Here is a 22569-nt window from a genome sequence, read left to right on the forward strand (position 1 = left end):
AATCCTAGGTTTGGTTTCAGAATACACTTCAAGACAATATCTTTCCTGAACTCTGACCAGCTAGCTCAATTATAACAGCAACGGTAAACCAGAAGAGGAGAGGACCTAAAAGGATAAATTTATCTCCACTTTATATTTTCAAAAGATTTTTGCTCTCCTTGATGATAGAGATCATAAACTGCTACCCGAAAAGCGAAAGTGAAGTATCTGCAACTCTTTACAATAATACATCCTTAAAGAGTGTTGTTTTGAGATTCCCTTCGTTTTTCTTTCTTTTTTTCCCGTTTCTTTTTGCTATTGTCGCCCGGATGCTTTTACAAGAAAAAAAGCAGGGCAGTGTGTGGTTGGCAGCCTTTCCTCCCCGGGTCCCTTTATCTGATTCCCTTGGTGATGGCGACTTTTCTATCCTTTTTTTCTTTCCATCAGCGAAAGAAGGAGGGTACTTAAAGTGATAATACTTTAGTGCACAATTCATGCTCAGCATCTCTCTCTCTCCCCACTTGTCACTAGTCTTGCTCTAGGCACACAATTGACCCTAACATAGAAATAAATAAACGAAAATAAACAAAAATTAAACAGTACTTATGTGCTCAGAATGAGTGGGGGATGGAAATGTTATGGGAATGTCACCTGGAGGGTGGCAGTTACGTGTTCTTGGGCCTGACACTTGCTGCATTCCCGCTACCATTTTATCCTCCATTACATGAGCCCTGTGCACGCGGCTTTCTAGTAGCAGGCTTTCAGAAATCTCTAACAACATCAACAACCACTGCACATCCTTCACATCTTCATCCATATTTTCAAATATATAAATTACAGCTCTTTCTTCTTCTTTCTCCTCTCCCTGCTCCCTCCCTCTCTCCTTCCTTCTTTCCTTTCTCTAAATTTTCAGAGAATATGAGCTAATAGTGTGAAAGACTGAGGAAATTGGTGAAATTTTAATCCTTACCCGGAAGTAAGTACTTTCTTACTTACATTGCCAATGACTAAATACAGATTATGGATTATGCCGATTGCATGGTTTTAGATTTGTTTTCAGACATTTATTAAGTGTTTCTGATATATGTATCTGAAATATATATCATGCATCTGGGAAACTTTTCTCCTATTGTCTTTCTATTTGTTATTTATTTTTCATCAAATATCGTATGAAATACAATTAGAAATTTAACATTTAGAGATATAAATTGAACAAAGAAATCAGTAATATCTTCATCTGTCAGATATTTAATTTTAACCTATATTTTCCAATCTAGTTTCCATTAAGGACAAGCTCCTCAATCTAGGTCCAGAAACAATGATTTTAATTATAGTTAAATTTTTAATGCATTTTACCAGTTATAATATGTTTCTAACAAATATATACTAGGTAGTTATATGTGTTTGGCATCATGCTGGGTTTTAGAGGCACTCAATTGCATATTCTCTCCTTTTCTTCACAGAGTTTGCATCTTTAGGATAGAGCGAATGGTTGTTATTTTTGCCTGCCCAAGACCACAACATCAATTCCATCTTCTGACAATAGCCCCTGGTTTTCCTTTGGTCCCTGTGGTCATGTTAAAACAGGCCTGTGTAATCATTTTACTCTTTCAGCCTTAGGTTTGGTTTAAGAATTAGCACACAACCTAAGTTTGTACAATAAAGGCAACCTCAGGATTTGGGGTGAGAGTATTGAGAAAGAGATGCTTTCTTCTGTGTGAGGTCAAAACAAAACAAAACTATCAGAATGTAAGCCTGGAGCTGCCGGTAGCCAGATTTTCCCCTCTGGATAGAACCAGCCTCAGAAGGAAGCCATCCTTGAGGAACCAAGAAATAGAAAGAAGCTAATTACTAACCACACATTCTGAGGTTTTAGATCCAGACATGCCTTAAACCATAAATCCTAAAATTTTATTTACATGATCCACTAAATTCTTTTTCTTGCTTTAGCCAGTTTGGATTGGGTTTCTGTCATCTGATTAATAAGTAGGAAAATGAGAACACTACATACATTATTCTAAGTCAGAGTTTCTTAAAGTGTGGTTCACGGGCCAGCAACAGCAGCATCTCCTGGGAACTTGTTAGAAATGCAAAGTTTCAGGCCCCACTGCAGATCTACTAAATCAGAAACTCTAGGAGTGGAGCACAGCAATCTGTGATTTAACAAGACCTTCAGATGATGCTGATGCCCTCTAAGTAATGCTGTCAAGTCTGAGAACCAATGTTCCAACTCACTTGTATCTAGAAAAATGAATGTAAGGCTAGACTAGATCCCTCTTTCGACAGACGTTTCAGGTACATTAAGCAAACATCATCAGCTGAGAGTTTGGGTAAGATCCAGAATAGAAATCAGATTTGAGCAGCAGATGAAAGGAGAACCAGAACATGGTAGAAGAAAGAGAACGGTGCCAACACATTAGTTTCCCCTGGACCTTTAAAAAAGTAAGATGGAATAATTCATTCACAAAGGTGCATCTTGAAAATCAGACCTGATCTTTATCTTGGGCTGAAAATATTTTATGTGTCTCATAAATCAGAGAAACTGCTGACATTCAGAAAAGCAATTGTGAGCTAAGAAAGAGTCAGATCTGAGGAGATCTTTGAAAGGTGAATAGGATCAATAGGAGAAGCCAAGGGTTCAAATACTGGAAACATAAAATACGTCCGTATGAGGCCATATGTGAGAGGCTAAGATGAGGTAAAGCCAAGAGCCAGGACTGAACCAATGAAAAATTGCTTTAAAAAAAAAAGCCCATGTTTGGCAAGGTCTTTTGCCTTCTGCAGGCTGCTTTTCACAGTCTGAACATGCTTTCACCTTATCTGTGAGCAACACCACTTGAGTGGCTGACATCTGTTTCCATCCAGCCAGAGAACCTCTTGTCACCAATGAGCTAATAACATGGACAGAGATCCAAATGACTGTCAGATCTGCCAGGAATCAGTATTTTTTCAGGTTTCAGTGACCTCCTCCGCCCTGGAGAACAACTCCTCTGTCACGAGGGCTTTGACATCTTCCCTGACTACCAGCTTTTCTTCTTCTCTTAATACAGGATCAACTTCTTCCCCAAAAAGGTTATAGTAGAAATCAAGGCTAAAATAGTTACTAAAAAATGTAACAATGTTAAGTGCTGTAAATCTTCAAGTGCTTAGCGTATGAAAGAGAAGTGATAATGATATTAAGTAGAATGCCAAATGAGATTAGTGCATTTTAATATGATATAGGAATCCAGAACATATAAATATTCTATATTGAGTGCTGGGTTTTTTTAAATGTCAATGCAAACTAATTAAGAACTTCGATTTTCTGTTAGAGTTGGCCAACTTGAGACCAATTTCAAATCCTTATTTTCCAGGTATGTTAAACTCTCTAAACCTCAGTTTCGTTATCTGTAAAATCCTAATAATGAGAGTAACTGCCAAGAGCTATGATGAGTCAATGAGTTAACACAAATGAGTGTTTTGAATAGGGCCCAATGCGCATAAGAAATCAATAAATTTTTTATTGATTTATTCACAGTAATTAAAATATTTACAGTCATATATGCTGTTTTGCCCGTTAGACAAACTACACCAAAATAAAAACCTAGAGATGACAAGTTATAAATAATAAAAGAAATTCTCTTTCCTTTTTTAACATAAATTACTGCATACTCAAAAATAGAAAAGAACAGGTTGAGAGAACTCTAAATAATCATCCAGAGCAGTTTTATACATTTTATTGGCTGCTCAGGAAAGCAAAAGGACACTTTGTTAGTGTCAGGAAAAATGAATTACCTGTTCTCTCTGCCACCATAATAGCCGAGTGAGGTCCATTACTGGCTTATGATTCATGGATTCTTTTAGAAATTTAGCACATGCTAATTGAACACCCACTGTGTGCTGTCACTGCACAGGCTCTAAAACTAAACCAATGACTGTCACTAGTAATTGTCTTCAGTGAAACCTGCAATAAGATCATTTGTCTGGTAAAAGAGATTAAGTATCAATTATTTTTCAGCATACATTTTTCATTGCAGTGTCAAGTATTTTAAATGTGATCTCTGACTCCCTAAAGCACAATTTAAGGGCACTTGAATTATCTTATACTATAGCTTTTTTGAACTTCTCTTTCTTCCACTATATTGTACGGTCGTCAGGGTTAAGGTATTTTTTATATTCCCTGAATCTAGCTCAAAGCCTTGTGCACAGTAGGCGCTCAATAAATACTTTATTGTATTCCACTGAAATCTGCCACGGAAGCTATAAGGAGATGTCTATTATATATATTATTATCCTCAGTGCCTATGGTCATGTTATGTTGCCTTTTTTTACTTTAGCAACTAAGTGGCTTACTAATAAATTATTTCTTCTTCAGTTGTTGCAATAGAGTATATACATGGAGAGAATACTTACTGACAATAGACTAAGGTTCTTTAGAACTCAGTTTAAGTCTTGGCTCTATCTGGGTAATCACGATCAAGCCACTTCTCTATGCTATAATTTCTCCATGTATAAACTTGAAATAATACCACTGGCTATTCTTAGAGAAAAAAAATGCAGGGATTATGACTATCAAGACAAAATGAAATAATATTTGAAGGAATTTTTAAAAGAAAAAACAGTGCTATTTGATGCATAATGTTATTCTCCTACTTTTCAGAGGAAGAATCTAATAATGAGCTACACTTTTACATCACACTTGTAAATGCATCCTGTGTGATGCAAAAGTATATAAGTAGGTCGTTTGGCCTAGAATATCTACTTGCTTTTCACCAATATTAACTGCTTTCTTTGGATCTGGAATATTTTTCATATTTAAGAGTTCCTTATAAAATTACAATCCTTGAACTAACAACACTTTGACCCAGAATCAGTTAACTTCTGGCATATTAGTGGGTTTTGGGTGATGTTTAACTGACACAAAAACATTGGAGTCTCAATAATAAAGGCAAAAGCAAGAGAGAAGAAAGATGATCTGAATGAAAAGAGAAGGAAACTTAAGTTTCTCTCACTTTTATCGAATGGACAATTGACGTTGGGTTAAAAAGTCCGTAGGAATTATACCTGTGTAGACAACTAGAATAGGCTACCTCTTAGATTTTTTCCATCTCAAATATTTTTCCTTCTTTATTGCAATAAACTGTGCAGAAGATTTTTAACGGTAGAGTTCTGATTATCACTACTACTGTCACCAACAGGAAGCAACTACTGAGGGTCTTTTAATGCTAAAATTAATCTTCCTGTAAAATAATTTTTGCAAGAAACTCTGGGAAGTTGGAAACAGTTTGTTAAATGCTTCTGCATTCACTGATCACTCATAGCCCTTGTCAGAGCAAAAGCATATAAGAATAATTATATTGGATTGATCCTAGATAGAGTAACTAAAAGAAAAGGAACTGATATGCCATATGAAGTTATTTCACTGATCATATGAGAAAACACTTACACAGTGTTGAGTAACAGGACTGTTTGTGCAAGCACTTTACATATATTAAGTAGAGTTGCCAGACAGAGAAAATAAAGAAATAAAATATCAAATATTTATTTAGCAAAGAAATAAAATGAAAGAAAACCCAATTAAATTTGAATTCAGATAAACAACAGTTTTTTATTATAACTATGTCTCATACTAAGTAAGTATTACTTATACAAAAAATATATTTGTCATTTATCTGAAATCCAAATTTAGCTGAGTTTTATTTTATTTCTTTGCTAAATCTGGGAACTCTAATACTAAGTCATTTAATTTCATACAACAACTCAGTGAGGTGAGTATTATCATCATCCACATTATTATAGATTTAACGAGACACAGCCGAGTTTGAGTCTCTATTCTAAAGCCACACAGTCTGTATGTGGCAAAGCTCATCTCCTAAGCCAGGTGGTTTGGCTCTAAATCTTTGTTTCTAAGTGTTATGCATACTATCTCTTTAGGTTGAAGAAATGCTGTTTAAAAGATGACCATAGTTAGATATATCCACAAGTGCAAATGAGAATGACTTGAGCAAAAGCATATGCAATCAATGTTTCTTTTTAGTAGCATTTGAAATGTTTTCTTTTAGCAAAGCAGTGAGGTATGGTCAGACCCAACTTAAAAGGAAAGACAAAAATAATTAGGCAATGACCTTCTAAATTTTCCAGGTCTCACAGAGTATAGGCAAAAATCTAAAAGTCCATTTAATCTACCTTGCAGATTCGGAATAGTTTTCAAATTCTTGATCCAATAAATGCTGATTATCAACTAAGCACCACTTAATATTAATTACTCTATTTTGACAGTAAAACTAAGAGTGGCTACTTGAAGCTCAGATTCTCCAGAACTTCCCTGTGTCTTTACTTTTTATTGGGCAGTGTCCTGCACTATCTTTAATACAATCTGCAGAGCCCTTTGTCACTCTGACAAATTCTGAACTCTTCATTCTTGCTTGGATTATGTTTCATCCTGACATCCCAAGCCTTGCTTTCTAATCTGGCACGGCTCATGTCTCTCTTTTCTAAACTGTTTGTCTTTATCTTTTTACTTTTATCATTTCTTCTCTTGTCTTTCTGAGCCTTCCAAAATTTCCACTTTAACCTGCTTCCTACCAATTCATTTCTTTTCTTAATTAACTTCTTTTCTAATATTCATACATTGATTTGCTTTTCTCTAACTTCCATGTTTGTCTGTTTTCTACTCTGCTCCTTAATCCTACCTTGAAAAGAGAACAATTAAACTAGTCTCCTAAACCCAGTTTTACCATCCCATTCTCCCTCCACAGTGGGTGGATTCTGAAATTTGTCACACAGAATTAAAGATATCAAGTGCCTTTTAAAATATTACACATACTGCCTTCTGCTTGCTCTTCTGTTTGATTATTTAATTGTAATGTAGGCCTCACCATCATAAACCCACTAGGAGTATATTTTGGCAAGTACCCAGAACAGCATCAGTGCCTGGTGAATGGCTACTGGAAGAACAAATCATCACTACACTTAATTCTTTGCTCAAGCTACTCAGACCAGTATTGCTTTTCCACATTCACTAGTATCTACATTTCCTGCATTTCTTTGAACACATAAAAAGAAATGGGAGTAAAGGGTATAGGAACAGTTTAGAGAAATTAAAATTGTGTTTGTGTGTGCATGTGTACAGTTTCTGGAAGGTTTTAGAAGCCAGAATCAAGGAAAAACTTGCAACCTCAGCTTTTTGGGTTCTGCAGTATCAAGACTAATAGTTAATTACAGATAGAATCATATGACTACATTTTAAATAACCACTTAATAAATTATTGTATCTGATCACCTAGTAGACACCAAGTATGGGAGTTTTTTTGTTTTTTTTTTTTAAGCAGAGCCCCATTGCTTCTTTCTTGGCCAAGACTAATAGTCCCTCCTCTACATATGAAGATGGATGTATTCTTTGTTTAAAGACTAAGGTGTTTATCTTTTAGCAGTCTTGCAAGGGATATAATAAGGCAGGTTTTTTATTTACTTTAGCTTCTGCTTGTAGTTTCTTCCAGGTAAAGACATGACATACAGGAAAACATCATTTCTGGTCTTCATATCATCAGGTAGACAAATGTAGGCATTTTCCATAAGAATCCTCCAATTCTAGTCACAATCAGAGGAAAAATTAATAACTCTTCATTTATTTGCCCACCACTATAGATTTATTATATTAAACCATATACATCTGCTGATAAATGCAACTGTCTTTCACCTACAAAAATGAAATTACATAAGATTCAATTCAGTAATTTAGTTAATAAACATTATTGGAAACCTATATGCCAGACACTCTATTAATTGCTATTCATACCAATATAATAAATGGTGTGTTTCTACTTATAAAAAGTATGAAAAATATACTATGCCATACAGTAAATGCTAGTTCTAGAAAACAGAATTTTCCAAGTAACTGAAATAGACCCTTTAAAAACCAGTTTTAAAAAATGTTCACCTGATTTTGTTGCAAACATTTCTAAAATATACTACTGCCTTTCTAGCCTTCTTAAATAGAGGAAAAGTTAATCCAATCTCGATAACTCAGGGCTATAGTCTAATTTTCCCCATATTTATGTGTAGTTTGTATAATATGTTTCCTAAATTTATTCCTCTGTGGTCATTGTAATGAACTCAGTGGCTCAGATGAGGTCTATAGCGTTATTTGTCCCTCTTCTAAACCAGACATATATTTTTGAAAGTTGTGGTATTGGCCTCCAGTAACTGACTGTCTTCTATCTTGGTCGTCACTTGTTACTGCTCATTGCCCTAGATTTCTCTACTTCCCCTTCTCTGTCCAATGGCTTCTTTCTGGCCTGCTTTGACTTGGACACAAGACATCCAACTGTGTGTGCTTTGGGTGTAAATTCAGATTAAATGGGTCCTGAGTGACAACCTATGAGATTCTCCTATAATGCGTTAGGTAGATTTCATAAATATCTGTTGTGGTTTCCCAGGGGAATTTGGGATAAATTCCCAATAGTGTAACTGGTTAAGAGACCTCCGGATAGGTTAAGTGTTACTTACCACCATTCATAGAATATCAGTGGAATATCACAATAGCACAGAAGTTAGAAGGTGTATTTTTAAGTGTATAAATAAAATAGATATAAAAGAGCCAAAGTTTCTCTAGAGAGCCTCACCCTCACCAATGAAGCAGCCACTAATCTTTGAAGATTTTTACATAAATACATGTACAAATGCATTTACACATACAATATATTCAAATATTTCAATATATGATAGATATGTGATTTGACTTGAGCATAGGTAATTTGGAAACTTTAATTTTCTTCACTATAAATCTTTGTTTTCTGTATTTAATTACAACTGGAGTAAAATCTAATGCAATTCTACCCCTGGAAATGTTAAGTCAACTGAAATCAAGCTGTTGCACCTCTAGAGGAACTGATTGAGCTACTGAAAGCCAGAAGAAAACTCAGGACTGTAGTTATTGTGAGAAAAAGACAGGGCCGGCCCCATGGCTTAGTGGTTAAGTGCGCACGCTCCGCTACGGGTGGCCGGGGTTCGGATCCCAGGCACGCACCGACGCACCGCTTCTCCGGCCATGCTGAGGCCGCATCCCACGTACAGCAACTAGAAGGATGTACAACTATGACATACAGCTATCTACTGGGGCTTTGGGGGGGAAAAAAAAAGGAGGAGGATTTGCAATAGATGTTAGCACAGAGCCGGTCTTCCTCAGCAAAAAGAGGAGGATTAGCAAGGATGTTAGCTCAGGGCTGATCTTCCTCACAAAAAAAAAAAAAAAAGAAAAGAAAAAGACAATTATCTCTATGGCAAGGTTTATAATAGTTTTTTGAATTCAAGTACTATTTACCTTCATTCACGACCACAGATAAATATCTACCATTTAATAACAAATAATAATTTAAATGCATTTCATTTTTTAGTGTGCACAATTCTTAGCCCCAGATGTTTGTCTAAAGCACAAAGTATTTTAGATCCTGACATAGTAGAATGTTTTAAATTATCCGGAAGGCCCTCAAGTCTGTCTGTAGAATTGTGTCCGACTTTTTTTTACCTAAAACATGTTTGATGACATTGACCTTGTGGCCTGCTCCGTGGCCTGGCCTTGTGTCAGTTCATTACTTGTCAATTGACACATAATCTTACTTAAGTACTGTGATGTGGTACCTAAGTACCAGAGAGATACAAAAACTTAAGGAAACTTTCCAACTCTGTTTTCGTGATTAGTCTAAGCAAGTATATTTGTGCTTTCTAAACAGAGAAAATGGTTTCAAGAAAGCAATTCCATTTTTAGTTAGCTGACATTTATCTTTTCAGAATCTGTTATATATTTGATGTGAAAGATATGGTGTTTGTCCTTGAAGTGTTTTTCTCATGGAGAAGGGAAAAATGTAAGAAGAAAGAACAGCAGAAAGTTAGGGAGAAAAGAGTGAAAAGACTCATCAATAAACATCTTGCGACACTGAAACTTATTTTAAATTCTCATACGTAACACCTACATATATAGCTCTTTAGGAGTCACCTTGAACAACTTCTGAGATAAGATAATCTTTATTCTATCCTTCAGATATTCCTGGAAAATAAAATTGACTTTGATTTAGGTATGGAATATGACTTCCCTCATACTTGGCTTTTTCTGTAATTTTTCTATTTACATTCCATTTTACATTGCAAATGAATCCTGAAAAATATACCACTATTTATCATATCAACTATTATTATTCAGCAACATATACTGTTTAGAAAAAATACTTCTTTACATAAAGGATCTTGGTAGCTAGAAATAAAACGCTACCGTCATTTTTTAACAGCTGGTGTTAGTGTGTAGCACTGAGAGCTTGCTGAATATAAACAAGAAAAATGATCTACTGTACAAACCACATACTGTTTATGTGGTTGTATATAGTGGTGACGACAAGCAGTAATTTCAAAGCTACTTCGTAAGATCTCATGCAATTTACTGTGAAAAATAATGATATATTGCCTGAACACCTTTTAAACCGTCACTGAATAAAAGGGAGTTAATGTGAACTTTTAAGGTGAAATCTCATAAGCATTGTCATTCTAATAATAGCAATCTGATTACTTGGAATTGTAATTATATAAGAGGAAACCAAGGTCTTTGTAATAATAGTCCAAGAATATTGATTTTCTAGCAGAAAGTACTATTTTATAAGTGATGCAGTGGTGGATCCTAGTATAGGTAATGTCTATGACTGTTTTCCAAATAAGGTTGATTCATTAATAAAGTTATAGGTTGGATTATTTTTCCTCTCTGGAGAATGAGAGCATGCAAAATAGAGAATGAGGTTTCCATAAAAAGGTCATTATCACCAAAGAGCATTTACTGCAGAGAGGTGACAGAACAGGAGAGAAATATTCTTTCCACCTGCCAACTGATTCTATCTCTGACCCCTGGGTAATGGTCTCTGCAAATGCTTACTTGAAATGTGTATTCATTCTTCATTCATTTCTCTGTCAACAAATGGTTATTGAATATCTCCCATGTGCACTGTTTTAGGTGCTAAGGATACAGCAGCAAATGAGTCAATGTCCCTACTCTCATCAGATAATAAACAAGCAAAACCACCAATAAATTCAGATAACATCAAATGCCATAAAGAAAATAAAAGAGAATACCAATATAGAGAACTTTAAGAGGTAGGGAGGGGACAAGTATCAAATAGGGTGATCAAGAAATGATCTCTCTTAAGAGGTATCATTTGAGTTGATGCCCAAATGATGGGTGAGAGGTAGCTGTGAAGAAGAACATTCCAAGCCCAGAGAATAGCAAATACAAAGTCCATGAGACAGAAATTAACATAGGATGTTTGAGGAACAGAGGAAGCCCACTGGAGCACAGGAAAGAAAGAGGAGAGTGGCAAGAGAAAAAGTAAGAGACGCAGGCAGGACTTGAAGGTCATGTGGGGCCCTAGAGCCATGCCAAGGTGTTTGCATTTTGTTCTAAGACTAATGCTAAGCCGTTGGTAGGTTTTAAGCAAAGAAACATCATAATATGATTTGTGTTTAAAAAGAATAATTAAGTTAAGTATTTCTACCAAGACATGTCAGAAAAAATATAAAGAAAGATGGGATGAGAAGGTAGTAAATATAGCTTTATTGGATGGATGTAGCTAAAGAATATAGCTGCATACCTGGGAGAGTTACTCCAAGGATAATTAACACACTTTGGGGAGAGAGTAGCAGATCTACTTCTGGAACCAAGTCATTTCCTAGTGCAAAGAAAGACTCAAAATTTGTTTTGTTATCACCTCAAAATTTTCCCACATAGTTCTGACTCTTTAATTTAACCTCTAAACCTGAAACCTGTATATCTGTTTTTCAGGGAGCTCCTGACATATTGAGCTTTTTCAGATAACATATTAACGTAACTTGGCCAATATCTCCTTTTCAAATGGTATTACTACAGACTAAATAGCACTGATATGAATGTTTACAGCTTCATAAAATTGACTGTGTCATGTACAATGGAAGCTGTGGTTGCCTGCATATTGTAATATTATTGCATTACAGAAAGGTAATTGATTTGCTTAAAACGTTGCAACAATAAACCATTTCTCAGAAAAGATTGCTGCTTAACCAAGAGCACACCAAAGTCAATATAGAAAGACAATTCAAAGAAATTACATTTTGATCTGTTTTGCAAAGCAAGCTGGCCACGTTACGTGAGGATGGATTAGACAATGTAAATGATTCAGCGTGGTCAAACTATTATGAACCACTTCTGTTTGGACAGACTCAGGGTTGTAATTAAAATCAAACCCAAAGAGAATAAAAACTGTTGAGTATAGAGATGTCAGAATCTTTTGTAGGAGCATAGCACAAGTGTGTGAGATGGAGGCATTCTAGATCTTACACTGACATTCCACTATACTTAACTGTGTTCCTTCTGTTGAAAATTGGAATTATAACTGCTAGCCCCTGACTGGAGTTTAACAGACTAGAAAAGTCACTGTTTGTACTGCTGATTTTATCCCTAGTCATTCACCAATATAGTATATTGGTAATAGATAAACACAAATGCTTATTGGACTAGCTCGAGAAGAATAAATTCATAGTGTTTGAAATATCTGTATTATTTCACTTGTGATCATATAGGTATCTTTAGAGAGCTCAACTAGTTGTATTGTTGTCATCTGAGCATCCATTAGTCTAAAGAGATGATCACATCAATATCATTGGTTTCACATTTAAATAAGAGCATCTGTTCAGAAATCAAATAGAGTTTGAAGAGTTCAAGATGTAGCCCTAATTGGGACTCATTGTCCCAGATGCTCTCTGGGCTCCTTCCTGCTAGTTGGGATTACAATGCATGAACTTAATAAACTTAACTATATTAATCTTAAGCAAAGTTAATCATGCCATCCATACTAATCAATGATATATGCCCACCCGAACATATTCCAGTCTAGAAAATAACAAAAATTAGCTATATGACTTGAAAGATACATTTGCATTACCATGTCCAAGTTAGAAGATAGAGGAATCATTTTAACAACTCACCCTAATTCATTTTCCTTTTTTTTCCCTAGCATGGACAGTATTGGTCTTTTAAGTAATATCAGAGCATAGATAAAGTAGTATTATCTTCTGACACAAAGGATGAGTCGTTCATATGCAAAGATGAATATACCTCTTTACTCTCGATAGCGCACTGAATCATTCTTTCATATTAATGGATTTTCTCTAGAACAACATGCTACCTTTTCCAGGACCCCTGATAACTAATGGTATAAATTTTCAGAACAGCTATTTCGAATTAAAAGAGGAGCTCACAGCCTATAATCAAAAACCATTGTAAATGTGTGGGATATTCAGAGATCAGACACACAAATTTCACCTTACCAGCTCAGGGCCTGAATAGACTGAGTTTCCTCTCCACAGACAAACACAGAGTCAACACTTAACTCATCCATAGTCATACGTCTAAGATGGCAAACGTAGGTTAATAAGAAATAAAATAAGATTCTAAATCTTGATAATAACCAGCTAACATTTTCATTGAAAAAAAAACCTGGGAAAAATTTCAATATTGAGATTATTTTCTTAGAAAGTGTTGATTAATACTTTCATAATTCATTAGTGTATGAAAGATAGAGCATATTTTTATACAGAGAAAGCAAGCAAGCAATAATCTTCTTCATTTTTTTTTCTTATAATTATATGTAGTACTATGCCAACTGTTTGCATCTTTTCATGAGAACTAAATGCTGAAAGGAGGCAATCTCTGTTTTGGCACACAGGTGCATTTATGTGAGTATACGTTTATACATTTACTTGATAAGTCAATTATGGGTAAATACTATTTACACGTTTAATAAACTGAATGAAGTTAGCCTCATAAATAAGTTTATTCTCACCTGAAATCCAAATTTTAAAGAAGTATCGGAATCTCCTACTCAAATGAGGACATCGTTAACCAATATTGTCACAAATGGCTACTGCTGCTTGACTGTGTTAGCCACTTGAAATCTCTTCCACTCGGGATGAGGTCTATGTAGCCATCATCCTGTTTCTCTTGTTGCATTGGCTCAAGTCTGAGGGTTTTGGTGCCTAATTGCTTGCTTGCCTTTATCGTCAAGTTACTCCATGACTGTGAATGACATCCTGATTTTCACCTACCATTTGCCAAGTAAACAGACCTAATGTTTGTTTTCTACTCAGGTTTATGCTGTAAGAGCTTCAAATGTATGCATCTATTTTTGTTTTTGTTAAACTTTTTAAATTTACACATTATATCTGAAGGTGTTAGGAACAAGCAATGTTTTAGCAAAAGTGGTTAGTCATTGTCTCTTTCTCTTATACACACACACACACACAAAATTTATCACAACTTCATTAGGTTCCAAAACATAGACCTGTGTTTTCAACCACTTCTGGATCACAAGGAATTAAAAGGGAATTGCAGGGGCCCACCCGGTGGCGCAGCGGTTAAGTGCGTGTGCTCCGCTTCGGCAGCCCGGGGTTCGCAGGTTCGGATCCCGGGTGCGTACCGACACACCGCTTCTCAAGCCATGCTGTGGCAGGCGTCCCATGTAAAGTAGAGGAAGATGGGCACGGATGTTAGCCCAGGGCCAATCTCCCTCAGCAAAAAAACAAGGAGGATTGGCATCGGATGTTAGCTCAGGGCTGATCTTCCTCACCAAAAAAAAAATGAGGAATTTTAGGGTAGTCCTTCAAAGAGCAGATGCTCTAAAGGTGTGAAACTCACTTGTCCTATAATGTAATGGAACTGGTCCGTGAGAGTTCAAATGAGGACTGAACACCAACCAGAACTATGAAATGGAAAATAAAATGGTGCTGATTGATGAGGGGCATTAGCTACATTCAAAATTATTTTAAAGCTTATGTAAGTTATTTGTGGGTTTCCACTTCCATTGGAAGATTCACATCATTCCCTTGAATATTCAAATATCACAATATTACAAAGGCTTTTAACAGCCCATTTTTACTTTTTAAAAGGCTGTTAAGTAACTAATCCCTGGGAGAAGCATTTGGTAGTCTTTCAGTGGTATCTAAATCTCTCTTGCTATGAGCATATTAATTCCAAACTCTCTCTTACACAACACAAGTCATCGCTCCTGAGGTCTAAATAAGCCACTGTCTTTCCAACTCAACACACACAGAATAGGGAAACAGATTTGTGTAAATATAAAAGTTCCAGTCAGGGTCTCATTTGTACTTGCTGCCTATTTCGTACCAGAATTATATACCCTGAGATAGGGAGCTTTTTACTGGTAGTTGGCAGTTGCCCAGAGGCTGCAAACTAAAAACAGAAGAGGGAATTCTGTACTGCATTTTAATTCCCTTCAGATTTCAAATAGGGCATTTTCTTTTTGGTCCTAAACCCAGTACACTTCAGGGCATGGGGCTGAGATAGAAAATCTATGACCTCCTCACAGAAAGACTATACTTTCAATTTTTTTCAGCCCCTTTTTGTCTCCTGGTGGTTTGGTATATCTTTTTTGAACACCAACACTTTTCCTTTAGTTTCTAAAATTGGTTTCTAGCATTATGATTTCTCTTTTCAAGGCCTGGGTTGTTTTTAACTTTTATCCAGCCGCCAATTCCTGCCGAGGCTCTCTAACACGGCTCTGTGCTTCCCAATCATTTTTGCTAGTCCACTTCTAATAATTATCTGACTGCTCTATTTTCTCTTACATCACTCTCCTTAGTGTCTGCTGGTAACACTTAAAATACGCAGGCTTGACTGAGCAGACCTCTCTGTGACCTGCAGTTCTTCCTCAACTGGGTCCATGCTTTCTAATACATATCTCTGGAAGCAATCTATTTTTACAGTAGTTGTTGAATACTTCCCTTTCAACTCTTTATGCACATAAAATCTGGAAAAACTTACTATCTATAAACTTTGCAGTATGGTGTTAGTTCATGGCTAATATAAAAGCTACCACAGAGGAAAATGATGGGGTAATATCCAGACTATTACTGTTTTGTAAATATGTTAGAGCTCAGGGAGATAAGATTCTAGATTCTCCTGTGAGCTTTTTCTACTCCAGGGATCTGCCATTTCTAGGATTCCTAATTTTGAGATGGTAGTAAAGATGACATAAGTAAATTGGACTGAAATGTAGGATTAAGGCTTTTCTTTGTAGGGTAAATTAACTGAAATCAAAATGAAAGGAAGGATCTTTTCTGTTGAATAAACTATTCCTCAGGTGAAAATTTGATACTTTTACACAAAAAAGCAACTTAATATGCCTCATAGGAGAGATTTAATAAATTACCATCTTGAAACTCCTAATGATGCCCCAGTAATCTAAAAAGGTTAATGAACCTCCAACAGTATCTATTTCATGACTTCAAAACCCACTTGGACAAGTTTTAAGAAGCCCCCTTTAGATGTGAAACCATATGAGCAGTTCTCAAATACACTCCTACTCCTACATGTGTAATCGTTAATTACTTTATCAACATTGACAACTGCACAGCCTAAGTATATACCTAGCCAGCCCTGGTGATCTAGTGGCTGGGATTCGGCACTTTCACTGCCATGGCCTGGGTTCCTTTCCTGGTAAGGGAACCACACCACCCTTCTGTCAGTTTTAATACTGTGCAGTTGCTGTGATGCTGAAAGCTATGCCACCTATATTTCAAATACCAGCCGAGTCACCCATGGTAGATACATTTCACTGGAGCTTCTAGACTAAGACAGACTAGGAAGAAGGACCTGGCCACCTTCTTCCGAAAAAAATGTCCATGGAAACTCTATGAACAGCAGGGAAGCATATGTCTGATACAGCACCAGAGGGTGAGAGGATGGCTCAAAAAGACTGGGCAGGGTTCCCCTCTGCTATACACAGGGTCATTAGGCGTCAGAATCCACTCAACAGCACTAACAACAACAAAGTATATACCTATTACTTATAGAAAACCTACTCATTTAGATATATCAAGTTATAATCTCACAATAAAACAACATATACAAAAACAGAACTCTCAATATAAATGCAATATTATTTAAAATTCAGTGTAATAATACTTCTTTATAACCAGTAAATGTTGAAGATGGACTATATTGACCTACGTTTGATCCAAAGGTACAACACTTCAAAATTTTTATTTCAACCATCATTCCATGAACTGGGAGTAATGTTTTATAAACAAATAGTTTAATTACTTTAAGCTATTTGAAGCGTATGATCATTCATTGTGGCAACCTGAATGTTGACCTACATTTTCCCACATTTTTATCTACTGGCTAGAGTTTTAAGATATGTGAAATATCACTAAATTAAAGTTCTGGAGAGCATCAATGATAATTCCAATGAATAAACCTGAGAAAACATTTTTATGTACTTTTTTATGTACATTTTTTTATGTAACTTTATATACCTCAACTTTATTTGCAATTAGCATATTTATTTTTTCTGAAATGAACCCAATAGTTTTTCCATTGATGGTAGCTTTAACTTGTACTTATTAAATGGGCCTTTGCGTCTTTCTGGAGAACATTATAAGCTTGCATTATGGAATTATAATAAATGTTTTGTGAATGTTCTAATGAAACTAATATTGAATCAATAATTAGAGTAGCAGAAGTAATGAGACACAGATGTTACAGCCATATGGCAGAAGTAAAGACAAAGGAAATTATCAACAAAATAAAACATTGCTAGAAGTCTATGGGATGGTCAAGTTTCACATCCAATCATGTGCTAGCACAACTTTTCAAAGCAAGTTGCTAAGGATACTGATCAGAAGCTTCTCTAAAAGTTGAGAAGCTTATTTTGGGAAGCACAATGAACACTTAGAGACTTATTGACCAACACTGTAACAAAACTGATTGCAATTTAAGAGATAAATTGAGGAAACATGACATTAAAATTTTATTTCTTATGCCAAAGAAGAGGAAGAATGTGAGTAAATTACGAGCCTGACTTTTAATTAGAATCAATGAAAATACGCGATCAAAGTATCTGTGCCAGAGACAAGGAAATTAAACTGTCAGGAGGACACACAGTTTTGAAATAGAAAACTTCGTCACCAGTTCTCCTCATACCCATCCTCTTGCTATAATCTGTAACTGAGAAAAGGAGAATGGGAAAAGAACAGGAAAAAGAATAAAAACACTGCTTTTCAAGGGACACTAGTAAATGATTGTTCCAAAGGTAAGAGTCACAAATTGGTAGGTTAGAGTACATTCTGTCTTGTTTGAAACATTACTTTATCACAGAATTACAGAAGATTAACTTCTTTCAGTATAGTAGGGATGCCTTTGGATGTAATTTGATTTATCAATATGTTGAAAGTACACGTAGGCAAAATTTAAAGAATGAAAACATATGAATTAGGAGAGACATATCAGAGAGACATATTTATCAAAATTATAGTTATCTTTCTCAATGGTTTCTAGGAATTTTAGACAAATAAAACATAGTCAGCAGGATGTGGCATTATTATTTATTTAGAGCTATGAAAATAATTGATATTTTAATACTCAAAAACATAAGAAAAGAAAATGGAAGAAGTAACTAGATTTCATTGGCTTTCGATCACTCGATGTGGACAGATATGAATCAGGATTTTCAAAAGGAAAAATGAGACTGACTGTTTAATCATTGTTGTATAACGCAAAGAATATTAGCCAAAGAAAATTGATTCGAATTTCAATTCTTTATAAAACTGTGTAACGTTAGGTAAGTCATTTGATCTATTTGAATCTCGGTTTTCTTAATTTTATAATTAAATAATTATACTTTATAGTATAAATATTTATTGCCATTCTATGTATCTCACAGGCTTTCAGGGAATTTAAAATCAGATTGTACCGTCACAAGTATTTTGAGAATTATCACAATATGTGAATGTATGATGGTATTATTGCCGCTATGATAAAGAGCCAAACTGAGAGAGAATGAGAGGTTTTCTGATATATGGATGCGTTCCAGGACCTCACTTATCTAGAGTGGAGATGGAGCTTATGTATACAGATATGTCAAACTTCACTCAATAAATATGTACCTTTTCAGACTCCATAACAATCCCTTTATGGAATTCCATCCCTAACCCTGTGTCTCATCAACACAAGGTATCCATCCACTTCCCACCGCAAAACTCTCTAAAATAGAAACTTTCTCAGAAAATTGTGCCCTATGCCCTGAAATCCACTCATAGTATTCTATTTTCTCTCTTAAATTTTAATAGGTCATGCTGATATGTAAATTTGTTTCTGTGTCTACTGGACACACATATCTGTCTATATATGTTCATATACATAGGATGGAAAGGAATCCTAGTGTATTTGTGCAGGGAATCCATGTAACCACCATTTGCTTGCTCTGCTGAGCATGATTTCTGCAAGTGCTAGTATCTCAGAGACTCCCAAAGACGTTCAGTGTCAAACTGCACAAAAAGGGGAAAGTATATTATATAATAACTTGATATGTTCATTTGTCTTCAGTTATTATTACTCTGTGAGCTTTAGTGCAAAAAATGCCCTCCTTAGCTTCCATAGTAAATGAGAAGAATACAATTGTAAAGTGCACAGCTTTAACAGCTCTTTGCTGGAATCACCACTAATAAGCCTTTTCAGCTTTTTTCATTCTACCAAATCATCACTCATTACTCTAGCAATCTATTACAACTGAGTTATGAACCTCAGATCATTCAGACTTTGGAAATATGGTTCATTTTTAAAACTAAATACAGATGGGCCAGTAATGAATCCACATCTACTTACAAATAGTGTCTTTCGTCCATTAGTCTCACAGATTAGAGAAATATACATGCTGGAAGAAACTCCTTCTGGAAGCAATTGCTTTGGAAATAAGACTTGAGTGTGCACATACACGGATATTCAAGAAGCTACATGTTCTTGGCACTCAAAGTTATATTATAAAAATAAAACATTTGAGGAATTATAAGCCTGCAAGGATTATGATCAAAACAATAAACAACTTATCAATGAATGTGTGATGACAACATTCCTGAGTTGAAACACAAACTCTGTACAAATATCAAGAATTTGGTGCACAGAGATAGTGGTGCTTCAGTAAGCTGTTCTCATAGATTTAGCTCAGGATATAGCTCTACAGTAGAACTGGATGTGTTTCCAGCATTGAGGGAGAGGGAGGTATTAATTAGATATTACAATTCAGCTCTTCCTCTGGTTATTTTAATCTGCTTTTGAAAACTGGCATATTTCCAAAGCAATTGATGACATAAGTTATACCATGTACATGATCACACCAATACCTTTGCTATTTCTGGTTTTCTCAATCAAATCATATAAATAATTTAGTTGTTCCCAATTTCTAATTCTCTAAGTATTTTTGGTTTTTCCAATCTAAATCTATAAAGAATTTTGTGTTTCTATTTTCTAATTGTCTAGGTATTTTTGACTATAAAAGTCTATAAATAATATTGGTTTTTCCATCTTCTAATCCAGGTAATAGTTGCAGGATTAGATCAGGAGTCTGCAAACCTTTCCTCTGAAGAGCAGATCATAAATATTTCAGGCTTTGTAGGCCATACATTCTCTACTACAACTCTTCAACTCTGCCTTTTAGTATGAACTTTCATACTATATGAACTACTTAGTCATAAACAATATGAAAATAAATAAGTATGGCCCTGTTCCATTAAAACTTTATTTATGAATAATAAAATCTGAATTTCATAAAATTTCACGTCACAAAATCCTTTGTTTTTTCAAACATTTAAAAACATAAAAACCACGGGCCTTACAAAAGCAAGCCATAGGCCAGATTTGGGCAGCAGACCATGGTCTGGCAAGCTATAGATAAAGCGAATACAAAATTACAGAAATTAAATGAGCCTTCCAGACAAAAAAAAAAAAGTACATTACTATATCAAAAGCTAGGCTGCTCATGTAATAAAATAGTATTTAAATTTGTTTTTTGATTAATAGTCCATCAAGAATTTATCACATATATTATTTCATTGAATCCTCTCTTTCTAAAATGGAGAAATGGTGACTCAAAAGCATAAAACAATATGCCCAAAGTCACACAACTAATATCTACTGCCAACCTAGGAGGAGAAAGAAGTCAAAATTCTGGGAAAATTTAACACATGTTGGGGAGAATGTAGGTCACTTTTGTATAAGAACCACAAAAATGGTATACCATCATGTTGACTGACATATACTAAATTGGTCACTTTCAAACAGTATCATCATTAACAGATGCATTTATAAGTGTATTAGATTATGCCGTTTAATTTAGATTTGAAAGGAAAATTCAAATATGCCCATATTTGGCTAGCCTTAATTTTTGAATTTTCAAGAGTGTAATATCAATGACAGTTGAGTTAGTCAAGAAAAATATTTAGAGTTATCAGATTAATAACTAGAACCCCATAGGAAGCCAAAGACACTGTCATTATTGAGGTGCTCTTGACTTTCTTTTTAGAAGGCAACATTGTTGTAAAACAGTGCCTGATTCCTAATTTAATTCAATAGCAATTTGGAATTTCTAACTTGTATACCAAAGGATTTAGTTAATGCATTTAAAATTTGAGGCAAAACATTATTATAATAACTGCCACATTATTATGATGAACTTGTGCTGTTATGGAATCATTGAAATATAGCTATTACCTGGATTCTTTGTACTTTTTCCAAATTTCCTCTGCTAAAAATCTCCTGTGCTCATATATTAACTTGCCAATACTATTCTTCTGAAAGTAATATTAAAACGATATGTCAGAGGCAGTGAAGCATTCCCTGTATTTTTAGTTCTCACAAAGAGAAATATTAAAGAACACTATGGTAGTTGGCATGAAATGAAAATAAAATGTGTATAGGATATCCTATGAAGCTGCTCAAAAACATAACATGAAAAAAATATATCCAATATAACACTTTTAAATTCCAAAACACAATCATTCAAGTCAAACTCTTCCCTCAAAAAAAGGACCATTTAGGGGCTGGCCCAGTGGCATAGTGGTTAAGTTCACGTGCTCTGCTTCTGCCGCCTGGGGTTCGCAGGTTTGGATCCCGACGTGGACTTACACACTGCTCATCAAACCATGCTATGGCAGCTTCCCACATACAAAATTAGCTCAGTGACAATCTTCCTCACCAAAAACAACAACAAAAAAGGAGCTTTATGATTACAAAGCTTAGTACACAAGTCCACCTAGTTGTTAAAAACTAAAAGGAAGTTAATTAGGTTATGGGAGAATTATTATAATCCAGGTAATGTCCATTCCTTCTAGAAACAGTTACTAACTCCCCAATATTTTGCTATATGTGGATAGAAGCATAATCAAGAAAGTAGATCCTGCCACCCAGGCACTCATCTTTTGTTGAGAAAGATACGCAAACAGATTTATGTTTCAATTTTAATGTGCTTTGGAAGGAGAAGACAGATGACTAATTCTGCTTGTGGCTGTCAGATAAAATGACATTTGAGATAAGTCCTAAAAACAATAATTTGGAAAGACCTGTTTAACCTAAAATCTTCACATTTATAGTAGCTACTACCATATCTTATGTCCAGCAGATTCATAAAATGTTTGTTGTTGGTGAAAATAAACATGTCAAATTTCATCTCTTTTATCCCCTTTTGTTATAAACACTCACACATCCAGATTGAGCACAATCCTGATAGTTCAATTCTAATTCTCAGTTTT

This window comes from Diceros bicornis, chromosome 10 (genome assembly GCF_020826845.1).
Source record: "Diceros bicornis minor isolate mBicDic1 chromosome 10, mDicBic1.mat.cur, whole genome shotgun sequence".
Classification (NCBI taxonomy): Eukaryota; Metazoa; Chordata; class Mammalia; order Perissodactyla; family Rhinocerotidae; genus Diceros; species Diceros bicornis.